The sequence below is a fragment of the Sorex araneus genome, chromosome 11 (assembly GCF_027595985.1).
Source record: "Sorex araneus isolate mSorAra2 chromosome 11, mSorAra2.pri, whole genome shotgun sequence".
Lineage (NCBI taxonomy): Eukaryota > Metazoa > Chordata > Mammalia > Eulipotyphla > Soricidae > Sorex > Sorex araneus.
In genome coordinates this window covers 52,648,331-52,664,210 of record NC_073312.1, presented here as the reverse complement: position 1 = coordinate 52,664,210, position 15,880 = coordinate 52,648,331, and the positions used below count along the sequence as shown (strand labels likewise).

Sequence of the window (15,880 nt, the reverse complement as noted above, 5' to 3'; positions counted from 1 at the left end):
TCTGGCTATTGTAAATAATGCTGCAATGAACATACAAGTGCCAATGTCATTTCAACTATACTTTTTTGCCTCTCTGGGATATATTCACAGAAGTGCTATTGTTGGGTCAAATGGGAGCTCAATTTCTAATTTTGAGAAGCGTCCATATTGTTTTCCAAAAGGGCTGAACCAGTCAGCATTCCCACCAGCAGTGTAGGAGGGTCCCTTTCTCTCCACATCCTCGCCAGCACCGGTTGCTTTTGTTCTTTTGGATGTGCGCTAGTCTCTGTGGTGTGAGGTGGTATCTTGTGGTTGTTTTGATCTGCATCTCTCTGATGATTAGTGATGCAGAGCACTTTTTCATGTGCCTTTTGGCTATTCGTATTTCTTCTTTGGTAAAGTTTCTGTTCATTTCTTCGCCCCATTTTTTGATGGGGTTGGATGTTTTCTTCTTGTAGAGTTCAACCAGTGCTTTATATATCATTGATATCAACCCCTTATCTGATGGGTATTGTGTAAATATCCTTTCCCATTCTGTAGATAGTCTTTGGGTTCTGGTCACTGTATCTTTTGCGGTGCAAAAGCTTTTTAGTTTAATGTAGTCCCATTTGTTGATCTCTGTTTTTACAAGATTGCTTAGTTCTGTGTCACCTTTGAAGATACCTTTATCTTTAATATCATGGAGAGTTTTGCTCACCTCGTCTTCAATGTACCTTATGGATTCTGGTCTGATGTTGAGGTCTTTAATCCATTTTGATCTGACTTTTGCGCATGGTGTTAGTTCAAGGCTGAATTCCTTTGCATGTGGTTGTCCAGTTATGCCAGCACCATTTGTTAAAGGGGTTTTCCTTGCTCTGCTTTACATTTCTTGCCCCCTTATCAAAGTTTAGATGATCATACATTTGGGGTTGTGTGTAGGGATATTCCAACCTCTTCCATTGGTCTGTGGCTCTGCCTTTGTTTCAGCACCATGCTGTTTTAATCCTAGCAGACCTGTTTATCTTAGCCCAGGAAGAGTCCTGCTCTACTGCCTCCAGGGTCCTCCCATGGATTTTCTCGGCAAGGTCCCTGGTGAATTCTCTTTGTTTGTTTGTCTTAATTTTTTTTATTAAATCATGGAAAGATATACAGTTACAAGTTTGTTCACGATGGGTTTCAGTCATATAACGTCCCAACACCCATCTCTTGACCGGTGTGCATTTCCCACCCCCAGTGTCCCAGTTTCCCTCCCACACCACCTCCCTCTCCGTCCTCATCTGCCTCTGTGGCCAGCACTTTTAATATGATATGTTGGTGCCACTGGAGTGTCCCTGTCAATATAAATTGTTTGCAATTTAATTGACTGGGAAATCCACCCTTTCTGGCGAGCCAACAGGCGCAGCAAAAGAAGTTGTCCTTCTGCAAGGTCACTTACCGCAGCATAGATCTTGATCAGTTGCTGGACATGTGTTCAGAGCAGCTTATGCAGCTGTACAGCATCGGTGCCTGGATCTGGAATGGCAGCAGAAACAGCTGGAAGTGCCGAAGCACCTGCGCAAGGCCAATGAGGAGGAGCCCGGGTTTGGAGAAGCCCCAGGTGGGTGCCTCATCATCCTCCTGCACGAGAAGGCCAGGCAGCTCAGTGGGCCAAAGTGTCAGATGCTGTGCTACTGAGGTTCAACGAAAGATCACAAAAGCGATTGAGATTCAACCACAGAGACCGAAAAGGGGAATTGAAACAGAAAAGTTTATTCCTAAAGTTCCTCAGGAAACAACATGGCATACTTCAAGGGTCCATATAGGAAGGTCAAGGCTGGGTGCAGGCAAAGGAAATGGTAGAATCTAAAACACCTGTACTCTAGCCGCTCAGTAGAGACCTCAGGTATTTCAAGGCTAACCCAATTTAAATCAAACAGAGCAGGGTTTTGATAAGCTCTGTAGGTTCTCTGTCACTGTCACTGTCATCCCGTTTTCTATCGATTTACTCACTCGAGCGGGCACCAGTAATGTCTCTATTACACTCGGCCCTGAGATTTTAGCAGCCTCTCCTTACTCATCTTTCCCAATGATTGGAGGCTCTTTCGGGGTCAGGGGAATGAGAGCTACCGTTACTTTTCTTTGAATATCGAATATGCCATGGGTAGCTTGCCAGAACCTGCTCAAGTTTCTTCTCTAAGTGATATAAAATGGGAAGGTCATGGAAGGCGGGGAAACTACTGCAAGGGTCAGAGGGGAGGTGACATACCAGAAACTTAGTTTCCTTCTTGCCCTGGGAGCTATTATCTTGAGCAGGTGTGTAGGCAGGCAAGTGAGCACTGTGGTTTGAAGGAAGCATGTACAAAGTCAATGAAAAGGCAGCAATGTGAGCGAAAATGGCGGCAGCGGCAGCAGCCACGCGGTGAGAGCCACCCTCTAAGACCCCTACACCAGGAGGTAGGACTTTCTTTAGTGACGTAGCCTGTAGGTGATCCTGGGAGGGGAGGTGTTCCCGGCGCGCCTTCCGCCCAGAGATGAACCAAGAGCCGCGGCACGAGAAGCAGAGCCTCCCGCCTACTGACTGTGATCCTGAGGTCTCCTAACCCATTTTGGCACCAGAGCAGATTCTTGCAGCCATGCATTTTGACTGCGAACTGAACTACAACCTCGTGCAGCCCGGGAAGGGATTTTTTCCCTCTCCACCCCATTTTTCTGAGCGAAAATGGCGGCAGCGGCAGCAGCCACGCGGTGAGAGCCACCCTCTAAGACCCCTACACCAGGAGGTAGGACTTTCTTTAGTGACGTAGCCTGTAGGTGATCCTGGGAGGGGAGGTGTTCCCGGCGCGCCTTCCGCCCAGAGATGAACCAAGAGCCGCGGCACGAGAAGCAGAGCCTCCCGCCTACTGACTGTGATCCTGAGGTCTCCTAACCCATTTTGGCACCAGAGCAGATTCTTGCAGCCATCCATTTTGACTGTGAACTGAGCTAAAATATTAGAAACCCAAAACCGCGCGGCCGCTATCGCGGCCGCGCGGACTCAAAGTCTTCACCTTTACCAAGGAAAAGAAATTATTAGATGATGCTTATTCAGCAGGCCTGATTGTTGGGGAAAATTTCCAATCAAGAATAGTGAGTTCTGTATGGAAATATGAAATGTACTCAATATATAGAGAGAATAATGGGAATATCATCAGCTACTTAGATGGGGGAAGGGGTGGGAGGGGGGTGTATTGGTGTTCTTGGTGGTGGAACAGGTGCACTGGTGAAGGGATGGTGGTTTAATCAGTATTTGACTGTGACTTAAACCTGAAAGCTTTGTATTTTTTTGTTTTCACTGTGGTTCAATAAAATATTTCTTTAAAAAAAAAAAAAAAAAAAAAAAAAAAAAGAAAAGGCAGCAATGTTATGGAGTTTAGTTAAACTTTTGACAAATATCTAGAAATCCAAGTATTAGAAATTTAGTATTAAAATACAAAATTTCGGATCCATAGAGATAATGATCAGAAAAAGAATGCATCCCTTGCATGCAGCCAACCTGGGATCAATCGGTAGCATCCCATGTGCTTCCAAAAGCTCTGCCAGGAGTGATTCCTGAGCTCAGAGCCAAGGATAATGAGCATCGCGGATATGATTCAAAAACAAAAAAAAATTATATATATATATACCTATATATACACATACATGGAGCGATAGCACAGTGGGTAGGACATTTGCCTTATACATGGCTGACCCTGATTCGATTCCTTCGTTTCTCTCGGGAGCCCAGCAAGCTGCTGAGAGTATCCCGCCCGCACGGCAGAACCTGGCAAGCTACCCATGGCATATTCGATATGCCAAAAACAGTAACAACAAGTCTCACAATGGAGATGTTACTGGTGCCCGCTCGAGCAAATCGATGAACAATGGGATGACAGTGCTTCAGTGCTACATATATATATATATATATATATATAATTTTAACCAATAGAGAAAATACATATGTCTTCAGTTACTATTAGAGTAGCTGAGAGGTCACTTAGAAGAGTCGACACGATATATAACATCAGACATCATATACATTAAAATGTATCAGATTTTTCATTGTATATAATAAAACCAAAGTAAGCACTAGAAGAAATTATGGGTAAGATGGAGGGGCACACGAGAGTAAAGAAGAAATTAAGGCAAACACTTGAAAATCTAGACGCAAAACATTAGTTTTCACTAGAAATACTATCAAATTTAAAGTAATGTATCACTAGTCAAAATTTAAATGGGAGAAAAATCTATAAATAAAAACAAATATAGATGACAGTTACAAATACTAAATTTCTGACAAAATGTTGATCACATAGAAGACCAAAGGAAATGGAAATATATCCCATAACCATTCATTGGAAAGAATTCTCCCTAAAGATCATATAGCCCAATAAACCAAACACATTTATTTTCTCTAAAAAGAAAAAAAAGACCAACCAATTTGAAAATGGAAAAAAAGTACGTGAACAGTAACCAGAAGAAATATGTAAAACGTACCTGTGATCTCAGTCTTAAGAGAAACTCAAAATAGTAATATTGATATACCACCTCTTACCTATTACATTGGCAAGAAAAGAAAAAAAGAAAGAAAGAAAATCTCTAGGAAGACAAACATTATTATTCAATGCTAAAAGAAGTGTGAAATATGAAACTTGTGGAGAAAGATTTGGCAATTTGTAGTCACATATGCTTTGATCTTTTGTGCAGTAATTCTTTATCTAGGAATCTATCTCAAAGATGCACTTACAAAAATGTACATGGTTCATAGCAGCAAAAGATTGGACACAATCCTGTTTAAACCTCCATGACATATGTGAAGCTATAAAAATCATGAAACCCGCACCAGGCTGTCTTCACCAGGGCAACTTGGAGTGAGGTGGGTTGAGTTTCCCACCCCACCCCAAGCAGTACCCTGGCAGCCAAAAACCCAGAACCCAACCACAAGGCCGCTTTCCACACGCTCAGAGAAGCCTCACTTATGAGGGAACCTGCAGAAAAACCCAGGTATGTGGGACCCGTGAATGAGATCTCCCAGCTCTCTCAGAATGGAACTGGGCCTCCTCCCCACAGCTCCTGAATTTTGCAGTAGCTTGGCAGTCACACCTACAAACTGCCTCTGGCATCATATAATCTCATCAATGGCCAAGATCCAGCGACTATGGAATATAGCTCCCAGAAATGAGTGACACAGAACATCCTTGGTGCGGGCCACAAATGCTGCTGCATGACTTCTTATACTCTAGCCACTGATGTAGCAAAAGTAGGACACATTTGTTTGGTTTTAATATGCATGCTTGTAATCTCTCTTTTTTTTTTCTTTTTGGGTCACACCCGGCGATGCACAGGGGTTACTCCTGGCTTTACACTCAGGAATTACTCCTGGCGGTGCTCAGGGGACCATATGGGATGCTGGGAATCGAACCCAGGTAGGCCGAGTGCAAGGCAAACGCCCTACCCGCTGTGCTATTGCTCCAGCCCCTTGTAATCTCTTATATAAGGGCTTAAGTGACTCCAGGATGCATAACAACAATCGTCACACACTTTCCTCTTATGGTCGTGGGAAGGTGCACAATGGTGGGATTGGTGTTTGAATATTATCTGAAATAAAATAGTTCACACAATAGTGTGAAGAACTTTATAAAAATAAAATATAAAAAATGAAAAAATCATGAGAAAAAATTCTGTGTAAAATGAAATAGTTTCTAAGTAATTTGTTTTAGTTGAATCACCATGAGATACACAGTTACAATGTTACTCTTGATTGAGTTCCAGTCATGAAATGTTCCAATACCCATCCCTTTACCATTGTACATTTCCCACCATTAAAATGTCCTCAGTTTCCCTCCCACCACCCTTACTTTCAGCCCGTCTCTATGACAGACACCTCTCTCTCTTTTTCTCTCTCTCCCCCACTCTCCCTCCCTCCCTCTCTTTTTTCTTTCTCCCCCTCTCATCTTCTCTTTCCCCCTCTCCATCTCCCACCCCCCACTTTCTCTTCGGCATTATCATTTGCAATAAAGGTACAAAGGTTATCGTCATTGTATGACTGAGACTTAAATCTGAAAGCTTTGTATTTTTTTTTCACGGTGATTCAATATAATAAAATAAATTTTTTTTAAAAATGCCTTTCTCCCAATATTAAAACTAGTAAGGGTTGTTCTTTTGGATGTGTGACAGTTTCTTGGTGTGAGATGATATCTCATTGTTGTTTTGATTTACATCTCCTTGATGATTAGTGATGTAGAGTATTTTTTGGTGTGCTTTTTGGCCTTTTGTATTCTTTGAGGAAGTGTCTGTTCATTTTTTCTCCTCAGTTTTTGATGGGTTGGATTTTTTTTCTTGTAAAGTTCTACCAGTGCTTTATGTATCTTTGATTAACTCCTTATCAGATGGGCACTGGGTAAATAATATTTCCCAACAGCTTAGGAACTTCATAGACGCAAAAGCAATCTTGAAGGAAAAAGTGAAGGGGCTACTCTAAGGCAAGACAAATCTCATAAATACAACACACTTCTAAAGAAAGATGACACAAAACCCCATGACAATAATCCCTCTCAATATCAGTGGTCTACGCACACCAACTAAGAGACATGGAGTGGCAAAATGGATTAAAAATCGGAATCCAACATTCTACTGCCAATAAGAAACACATTTGAATAGTCAAATCAAATATAGATGCTAAGTAAATTTTAAGTGAAATAAAGTACAGAGGAAAATTACAAGGGTTTGTGAGTAAAAGGGAACAATTCTACTCTTTTTTTTTCTTTTCAACTTTTATTTAGGCTCAGTGATTTATAAAAATGTCAATAATAGAGTTTCAGGTCTAGAAAGTTCCAAGCCCGCTCTGACCACCAGTTTCAGTGTCCTTCCACCGATGTTTTTAACCTCCAAACCCTTCACCCCACCTGTTGGCAAACGTTTTTTTTTTAATTTACCTATTATAATTTAGGTCACCTGTGTGCAATAGAGTTGACACTTGTGGTTTTTGATGTAGACAGTTACTTAACTCATTTTACAAGGTCAGTATTATCCTGATTTCAAGGACACTGCAAGAAAATAAAATATTAAAGCCCTCAGTACTCCTGCAGGTGAGGCTGGCCTGGCACATATCCAAAAAAGGCCTTTCTGTACTGTACCACCCAGGGCTGAGTAGCCGCCAAAGCCACATCCCAAATCACAGGGCTGCTTATGGGCATATTCTTGTCACATGAAGCCCTATAGGCACAAAGAGAATGGACTGATATATTCAAAGAACTGAATGAAGAAAACCTTCAATCTAGAGTCTTTTTACCCCATTGGACTGTCACTAATATTTGAAGGAAGAATAAAGACATCTCAAACAATCAAGAACTGAAATATTTGCTACACTGAAACCAACTCTGAGACTACTACTGAATGGCCTCCTATAAACTGCTATCCTCCCAGACCAGAGAGATGCCTTAAAGGACCAATGTACACGTTTTGCATGCAGGAGGCCTGGGTTCAATCCCCAGCACCCCATGGACTCCCAAGCCCCATTGGACAAACCCCAGGACACTCTGCCACTATACTAGAAGTAGTCTTTAAGCACCAGCAAGTGTGGTCCCCCAAAAAAAATATTACTCTCCTTCCAGCTTTGTTTTCTCAAATTATTGTAGCTATTTGGTTGTCTGGTGATGGAGGCTGACCATACACATAATCTCCATCACCATGAAGATAAAGTTAGCCTTTTGTGGTAAATAGCTCTGTTTCATGTAAGCTAAGGAACTTTTTCTACCATTCTTTTCCTTTTTCTCTTTCCCATCACTTTACCTACCTCTTCTCCTTCGCCTTACTATCCTATCTGTTCTCAAGGATAGCTCCTAGCTCTGTGCTCAAGGATCATTCCCGGTGATGCTCAGGGGGCCATATACAATACTGGGGATTAAACTAGTGTCAGCTGCATACAAGGCAAACTATTAACCCTCATACTTTTTTATCCAGTGTGAAAATAAATACATTTTTTGAAGAGAGAAATATTTTACTATTTTTCCCACTTTATTTTAAACCTATAGTTTATAAAGTTGTTTGTGATGATTTGTTACAGGCATTCAATATTCCAACACCAATCCCACTACCACTACCACCTTCCCTGCACCATTGTCTCCATTTTCCCAACCACCCCTCAAGCCTGTCCCCAGAGAAGACCCAAAATAATTTATTTTATATTGCTTGTGACTGTTAAATGGCTAATGGAATGATCAAAAAAAATATTTTTGTAGAAGAAAATTTGTGAAAATTGTACCTCACAATCAGGACATTAAGTCCTTGATTGAGGATAAAATAAATATTTTCTATGTATAGAAAAAGGTATATAAGGATAAATGTAGCAACAGATGGGTGTACACATACATGTAAACAAATTTTTACCTATGAGGATGTAATATTTTAAAGTGCACATCACTGTCTCACTGTCATCCTGTTGTTCATCAGGGGAGGACAAGAGCCATCTCCACCCCCATCCCATGAGGCCTCGAATGTCTCATCACTGCTGGCCCATACCTGAGTACCCAATGGCCTCTGGAAGATGGCGGCCACCGAGCCGCCAGAGGGAATAGGTGGAGGGACGGTACCTTTTCCCACCTGGGGTGGCCCAGAGCCAGTAACCTAATGCGAAGTCCAGGGGAATTTCTGCCAAAAGCTACGGAGAGTATCTTGCCCACACAGCAGAGCCTGGCAAGATACCCGTGGCGTACTCAATATGCCAAAAACAGTAACAAGGACAGTCCTCATTCCCCTGATCCTGAAAGAGCCCCCAGTACACCATCGGGCTACACTGGCACACTAGAGGGACAAATGGAGATGTTACTGGCACCCACTTGAGCAAATCAATTCATAGGCTGGATTTCAGTTTGTAACTTGGATTCTTTCTTTTTCTTCCCTCAGTCCTTCCTTCCTTCCTTCCTTCCTTCCTTCCTTCCTTCCTTCCTTCCTTCCTTCCTTCCTTCCTTCCTTCCTTTCTTGCTTTCTGTTTTTTTGGCTGGGCCACACAACACCTGGCAATGATCAGGAGTTACTCCTGGCTCTGTGCTCAGAAATTACTCCTGGCAGTGCTTGAGTGCTAGGATTGAATCCAGGTCAGCCACGTGCAAGGCAAATGCTGTACCTGGTGTGCACTATGCCTATGGCCCCCAAATTACTGCTTTTTTAATCCCTAAGAAATAGCTTTTTCAATCCCATATGATAATAACCGTTGCTGTGAAATCTGAAGTAAATGTTTATGGGGATGTTTTCAATGGATAATCAGGTTGAACATTCTTTCTTTGTTTGCTTTTGCTTAGATTTTAAAATTGAAGACTGAAAATTCTAAATGTCATGTCACTTCTGATCTGAGAGGAACAACCAAACATAATTTAGGTTCTGTGTATAAAATAGACAATAAACAGTGTTACCAAAGATTTCTTGAGAGAAAGAACAAAATTAGCATTACTCTAACCAAACTTTCCAGTGTAGCTAATGTTTACAGAACAGATTAATGTAGAGCACAAAACTAAAACTCACCGTGAGTTGTGTGTTCTTCACCATGAAGAAATCAAAGGTCAGGACATGAGAAAATATGCTAGATAAATAGCATGATTTATTTAACAAGCAAGTAGCACGAAGAAAAACTGTTATATATAAAGATCTATATTAGTAGTCACTGTATCACTGTATCACTGTCATCCCATTGTTCATCGATTTGCTCGAATCGACTCCAGTAATGTCTCCATACATCCCAGCCCTGAGATTTTAGCAGCCTCTCCTTACTCGTCTTTCCCAATGACTGGAGGCTCTTTCAGGGTCAGAGGAATGAGAGCTGTTATTGTTACTGTTTTTGGCATAGGCTCTGCTGTGTGGGCGGGATACTCTCGGTAGCTTGCTGGTCTCATATATATATATATATATATATATATATATATATATATATAGATGAGAGTCTCTTGCCCGCACGCTTGGCTGTCTTCCCCAGGGCTCCTCAGAGGAGATGGGCTCCAGCTTCCCTCCCCACCCCGAGCAGAGCTCCCAGCAGCTGAAGACCACTGGAACCTAGCTACAGCCATGCTCGAGGCCCCTCTCCACACGTTCAGACAGGCCTCACACATGAAGGTACGGGCAGAGGAACCCAGGTGTGTGTAATCCCATCAACGGCCAACATCCAGAGACTTAAAAGCAAGCTCCCAGAAGTGATATCTTGTAGCCTACTTCTCCCTCTGGGAGAAACTGGCAACCTTCTGAGAGATTCCTGCCCACATGGGACAGCCTTGCAAGCTTCCCATGGTGTATTCATATGCTAAATCCAGTAACAAGCTGGATCTCATTCCCCTGACTCTGAAAGAGCCTCCAATGCGACATCGACATCGTTGGGAGGGCCGAGTCGAGAGAGACTTCTAAGATCTCAGGGAAAGGATGAATGGAGAGGTTACTGAGCCACCTTGAGAAATCAATGATTAATGGGATTTCGTGATTCATGATTCATGATATGTCACTGTCACTTCATTGCTCACTGATTTGCTCGAGCAGGCACTAGTAATGTAATATATATATATATATATATTTCTCTCTATGATTTTATGGAAAATGGGTAGGAGTATCTTAGGAATATGTTCACTCATGCGTGAGGCTCAGCCTGCGCCTGGCATGGTTATGGGAACCTCATTTTATGCTCCCTTCAGGGAGAAGCAGCCATGAGTTCTGGAGGGTGACCGATGAGGAGTTATTAGTAAAAGCTCAACTAAATGTTTGTTTGATCCCTATTAAATAAACAAACTCTAAGGCTAAATAAATGATAAAAGTATGTGTTAGAGAAATATTATATGTGTATGTATATAAGTCTTATCTACCTTGTATAAAATGTGAGGTATAGATTAAATATAATTGGCAAATTTTATATCTCTAAAGCTGGAAGATGGAATATGCAGGTCTTATCATACTACTTCTGTCCTTAGTTGTATGTTTCAGTTTTTCTACCACAGGCATTTTTTAAAGTATTTGCCTTTAGAGTTTGTTTTAGAATTTTCTCATTCACACTGACATCTAGTTGCCATCTTATAACAGGGTATTGTACTTTTTCTTTAATAAAGGCAGTATGATTTACGAAGTTGCTCATAGTAAAGTTTTAGGAACACACTGTTCCAAACCATATCCCCACATTTGTGAGCCTTTTTCTCCAACAGTGTTCCCAGGTTTGCTTCCCCACTCCCACCCTTACCACCACCCCAAGCTCTTGCAGATTCATTTTTAAGTTTAGTTATTGTAGTTTGGGTCTCCTGTTTACAATGTTGTTGACTGTTTGTTTTAGACACATCTCCACATCACCAATGTGCTAGGGGCTGCTACCCCCTATAACAGGTTTCTTTTACTATTAGAATAATATTAATGGTACTATATGACTGTCACTGTAGCACTGTCATCCCATTGTTCATCGATTTGCTCAAGCGGGTACCAGTAACATCTCCATTGTGAGACTTATTGTTACTGTTTTTGGCATATATATTGCAAGTGGGATACTCTCGGTAGCTTGCCGGGCTCTCCCAGAGGGATGGAGGAATCAAACCCAGGTCGGCCTCGTGCAAGGCAAACGCCCTACCCACTGTGCTATTACTCCAGTTCTACTTAAAGTAACCAAAATATTTAAAATTATTAAAAATTGTGTCAGGGATGGAGCTCAGTTGTAGACTGTGCTTTTGTATACCTGAAATTGAGATCGATTCCCAGAACCTTATAAAAAAAAAACTGAAAAAGATGTGTTTTTTGAGTATATAGTAAGAGTTCAAATGTTACTTAAATTGTTATATGACAATGGTAGAAGATATCATGATTTTCCTATCATGGGAGTGGCATGGGAGAGATGAATTCTATAGAAGATTGTAGGACTTCTCTTTGGGATTTTATTGGCCCCATTTTGAAGGAAAAATCATATTTTCCTATGAATCTACTAAAAAAAATCATGCTAAAAGTTGAGGTGTTACTTGATTAAATTAAGAAAATGTGCCTTGAAATAATAATTTGTTTTAGAAGTATTTAAGGAATTCTCTAATAAAATGCATTTCTTAAAATTGAAAATATTGGGACCAGAAAGACAGTACAGAAGGTAGGCTGTTTGCCTTGCATGCATCCAACCCAGGTTCAAGCCCCAGCACCCCACAGAGTCCTGTGAAACCTCGCCAGGAGTGATCCCTAAGTGTAGAGCCAAGAGTAAGTACTGAGCACAGCAGTGTGTGACCTCACACTTTAAAAAAATATAAAAATGTTATTTTATTTTAAATATGAAGAGAATAAACCATAGGAAGAAAAAATATACTCCCTTTAATAATACATTAACATATAACTATACTATATATACTATAACATATATAACACACATACATATATCCATCTTTACCTTAACTTAAAACTTCAAATACCAGTATTGGAGCATCTAACTAATTCTGGTTCAACCCCTGGCAAGATATGAGGTTCCCTGAACACTTCTAGGTGTGATCACAAAGCACAGATCCAGAAGTAATCTTTGTAAAAGAAACTTTTAAATATTTTTGAATTGTAGACCACAGACATAGTACAGGAGTTAAACTGGGATCCATGGTGGACCCCTGAGAATTGAAATTGGGTCTTGCTATGTGCAAAGCAGCACCCCATCTCCTAAACTGTCTCTTTGGCTGCAATTTAGACATTTCTTTTTAAATTTTTTAAATTTTTTTATTTGACATTTAATATTCAAATACCAATCCCACCACCATTACACCATATTTGGGATGTTTCCATCCCAAACCCCAATTTCTGTCCAAAGCAGAACTGAAATAATACATTTTGTATTGTTTGTTACGAAAAACTGCTGAAAATACTACAAAAAAGTATCCTTAGAGGAAAGAGTGTGAACATTGTTCTATTTTGACAGGGGCCATTAAGACATTCTATAAGATATCACTAACTAACATGTTGTTAAAGGTTGAGACTTGTGAACTTTCATATATATGTAAATATATATGTATATATATATTTCCCTCTATGATTGGTTGCCTACTATTGAACCCCATCAAATATGGTGCAGAACTCTTGGAATATGGGTAGGGTGTGTCTTATGATGTGTCACCCAGCCGCAAATCCACCAGCACAGTCCAGGAATAGGTTCACTCATGCGTGAGGTTCGGCCCAAGAATGTGTGGGGAGCGGCCTTGAGTATGGCAGCAGTTGGGTTCTGGAGGTTTTCAGCTGCTGGGGCTGGTCCCTTTGGGCAGGGAGGACTCTCACTCACCCCCTCTGGGGCACCCCAAGTGAAACAGCCTGGCATGGAGTCTGGTGGCATGGTTATGGCAAGTGCCATGTTATGCTCCCTCCTGGAAGAGAAGGATGTGCAATCTGGATGGTGGCCGATCAGTTTAGACATTTCTTTTTTATTTCTTTTTGGGTCATACCCTGTGATGCACAGGGGTCACTCCTGGCTCATATACTCAGGAATTACACCCGGCGATGCTCTGGGGGCAATATGGGATGCTGGGAATCGAACTCGGGTTGGCCACGTGCAAGGCAAATGCCCTACCCGCTGTGCTATCTCTCCAGCCCAGTTTAGACATTTCTTAATAAAACAAATGTGAGTGGCATTCTCTGTCAGGCTGAGATTCTGAGTGAGAAGTGAAACAAGTTCTCCAACCTGACCCTAGTGGATATGTGGTGAGATCAGGACACACATCATGTGTGTAAAGTGGCAGCATAACCAGCCCATTTTGGCTGACACATTTACTTTGCAGCTATATTCACCATCTCTTGTTTCTTGGTATCAGAAAATCCCTCCCTCTCTAGAGGTAGAAAATGCTATATGTTCTTTTTTCCGTCTTCCTTATAGCTATGGAATATAGTTAAGAACACAAAAACAAAAAGTAGCTTCTATTTGTGTTTCTACTAAATATTTTTCACCTTGTCCAAAATCAGATATGGACCATTGTCCTTTCCCTTTTGCTGCTGAGTGCAGTTGTATGAAGAATCGAGTAGTTGCTTCTCAACAAGGAGATAAGCCTAGGATTAGAAAAAAAGTGAATCTATTTTTACATTCAGTGACACCACTGAGTAATTGCACCAAAAGCAACCTTGTCACCTTAAGACTTATTGCCAAGTGACCGCTGCCGAGATGTGATCCCGGGGGCCGCACGCGCGTGCGACTCCTCCACAGCTACACGAGCGTGAATCCAGACCCAGCTGAACCAACTTCAACATGGACTGCTCCTTGCAGATTATCTCCAGCCAGAGAACTAAGCCGCAACCCCATGCCCACCCAGGAGGGGAAAGGTATTTCTCTCTCTCGTCTGTCCCTTCCCAGGGATGAAGGGCGTGGGGACCGCCATATTATGACAACCACAGGTGGGGTTTACAAGCTTGCAATGATCCGGAAGAAATCTCCCTGGACTTAGCTGTTAAAGTACAGAAATCCAAAACCGCGCAGCCGCTACTGCGGCCGTGGACCTCATTTCTCTTCACAACAGGTCTGACTCTAGTGGGGTGCTCCTAATAATAATGGTGAGGTTTGTGTTGAAATATTGAATGTAACCAAAGTAAATAGAAAGTAAAGTGAAATTTATCAGTTACAAGGCGGGGGTGTGTGGGGGTGGGCGGGATGGGAGGTGTACTGTGTTTTTTTGTTTTTTTTTTGTCTTCGGTGGTGGGATATGGGCACTGGTGAAGGGATGGTTGTTTCAGCATTGTATGACTAAGACTTAAGCCATTTTCCACATGGTGATTCAATAAAATAAAATTTTTTAAAAAAAGACTTATTGCCAAGTGAGACTGTAAATTTCTTTAATGTATGGTACCTTTCTGGTCAGGAATTTTTAACTTAGAGATGAATACATAAAGACTAGTTATGTGGGGACTGGAGCAATAGCACTGTGGGTAGGGTGTTTGCCTTGTACACAGCCAACCAGGGTTTGATTCCCATCATCTCATATGGTCCCCCGAGCACCGCCAGGAGTAATTCCTGAGTGCAAGAGCCAAGAGTAACCCCTGTACATCACCAGGTGTGACCCAAAAAGCAAAAAAAGACTAGTTATGGGGGGGACTTAAATTTATCCCTCTCTGTCATGCATACAAGTTCCAAATGCCATGATAAACAAGCACGTTAAATGTACCCAAGGGATGACTTTATTTGGAAGAATTTAAGACATAAAGGGATCATCTAAGGGTAAGATCAGATCTTTTAGCTAAAGATGGAATGCATGTACAAATACTATAAAAGGAAACTGCCTATTACACTTGGGGAGAAGCATAACAGGGTACACAGAGAAAGAATATTCATAAGTATATTTATTTTTGACACCTTCATTGGAATTAATTCATAAAACAATTTAATAACTACCTGTCTTGGAAATGCTCACTTACCCTAGTAGTAAAAAGACCAACCACTATACTTTGCCTTTGTTAAATCTTTGAAGGGAAAAAAGATTTGATGAAGTGTTTTCCCTTTGCATATGTTGTATTTACAGTGGTCATATACATCTCTTTGCAACTGACTTACATGAAATCCACTATTATTTATTCCATTTTTTTCCCAGTAAGAATCAGGAGTGATTAGGGTGATGTGAGCCCTAATCACACAGAGACACTAATCATGAATCATGCAAAATCCGTCATCATGTTCTATCTGCACTCTGAATAGAGAACAGGTATGGATTATTCTATCTGATGATCCTAGTTTTTAAAATGTGTTGATTTTCGCTGCCGCCAAGATGTGATCCCGGGGGCCGCATGTGTGTGCGGCCTCCCCGCAGCTGCATGAGCGTGAATCCAGACCCAGCTAAACTACTTTTGGCATGGGCAGCTCCTTGCAGATTATCTCCAGCCAGAGAACTAAGCCGCAACCCCATGCCCACCCAGGAGGGGAAAGGTATTTCTCTCTCTCGTCTGTCCCTTCCCAGGGATGAAGGGCATGGGGACCGCCATATTA

General features: G+C 41.5%; 1 pseudogene; it reads right to left on the bottom strand.

Moving 5' to 3' along the window:
* Positions 1-15,493: 15,493 nt before the first annotated feature.
* LOC129399462 (U8 small nucleolar RNA) lies at positions 15,494-15,622 on the bottom strand (annotated as a pseudogene).
* Positions 15,623-15,880: the final 258 nt, after the last annotated feature.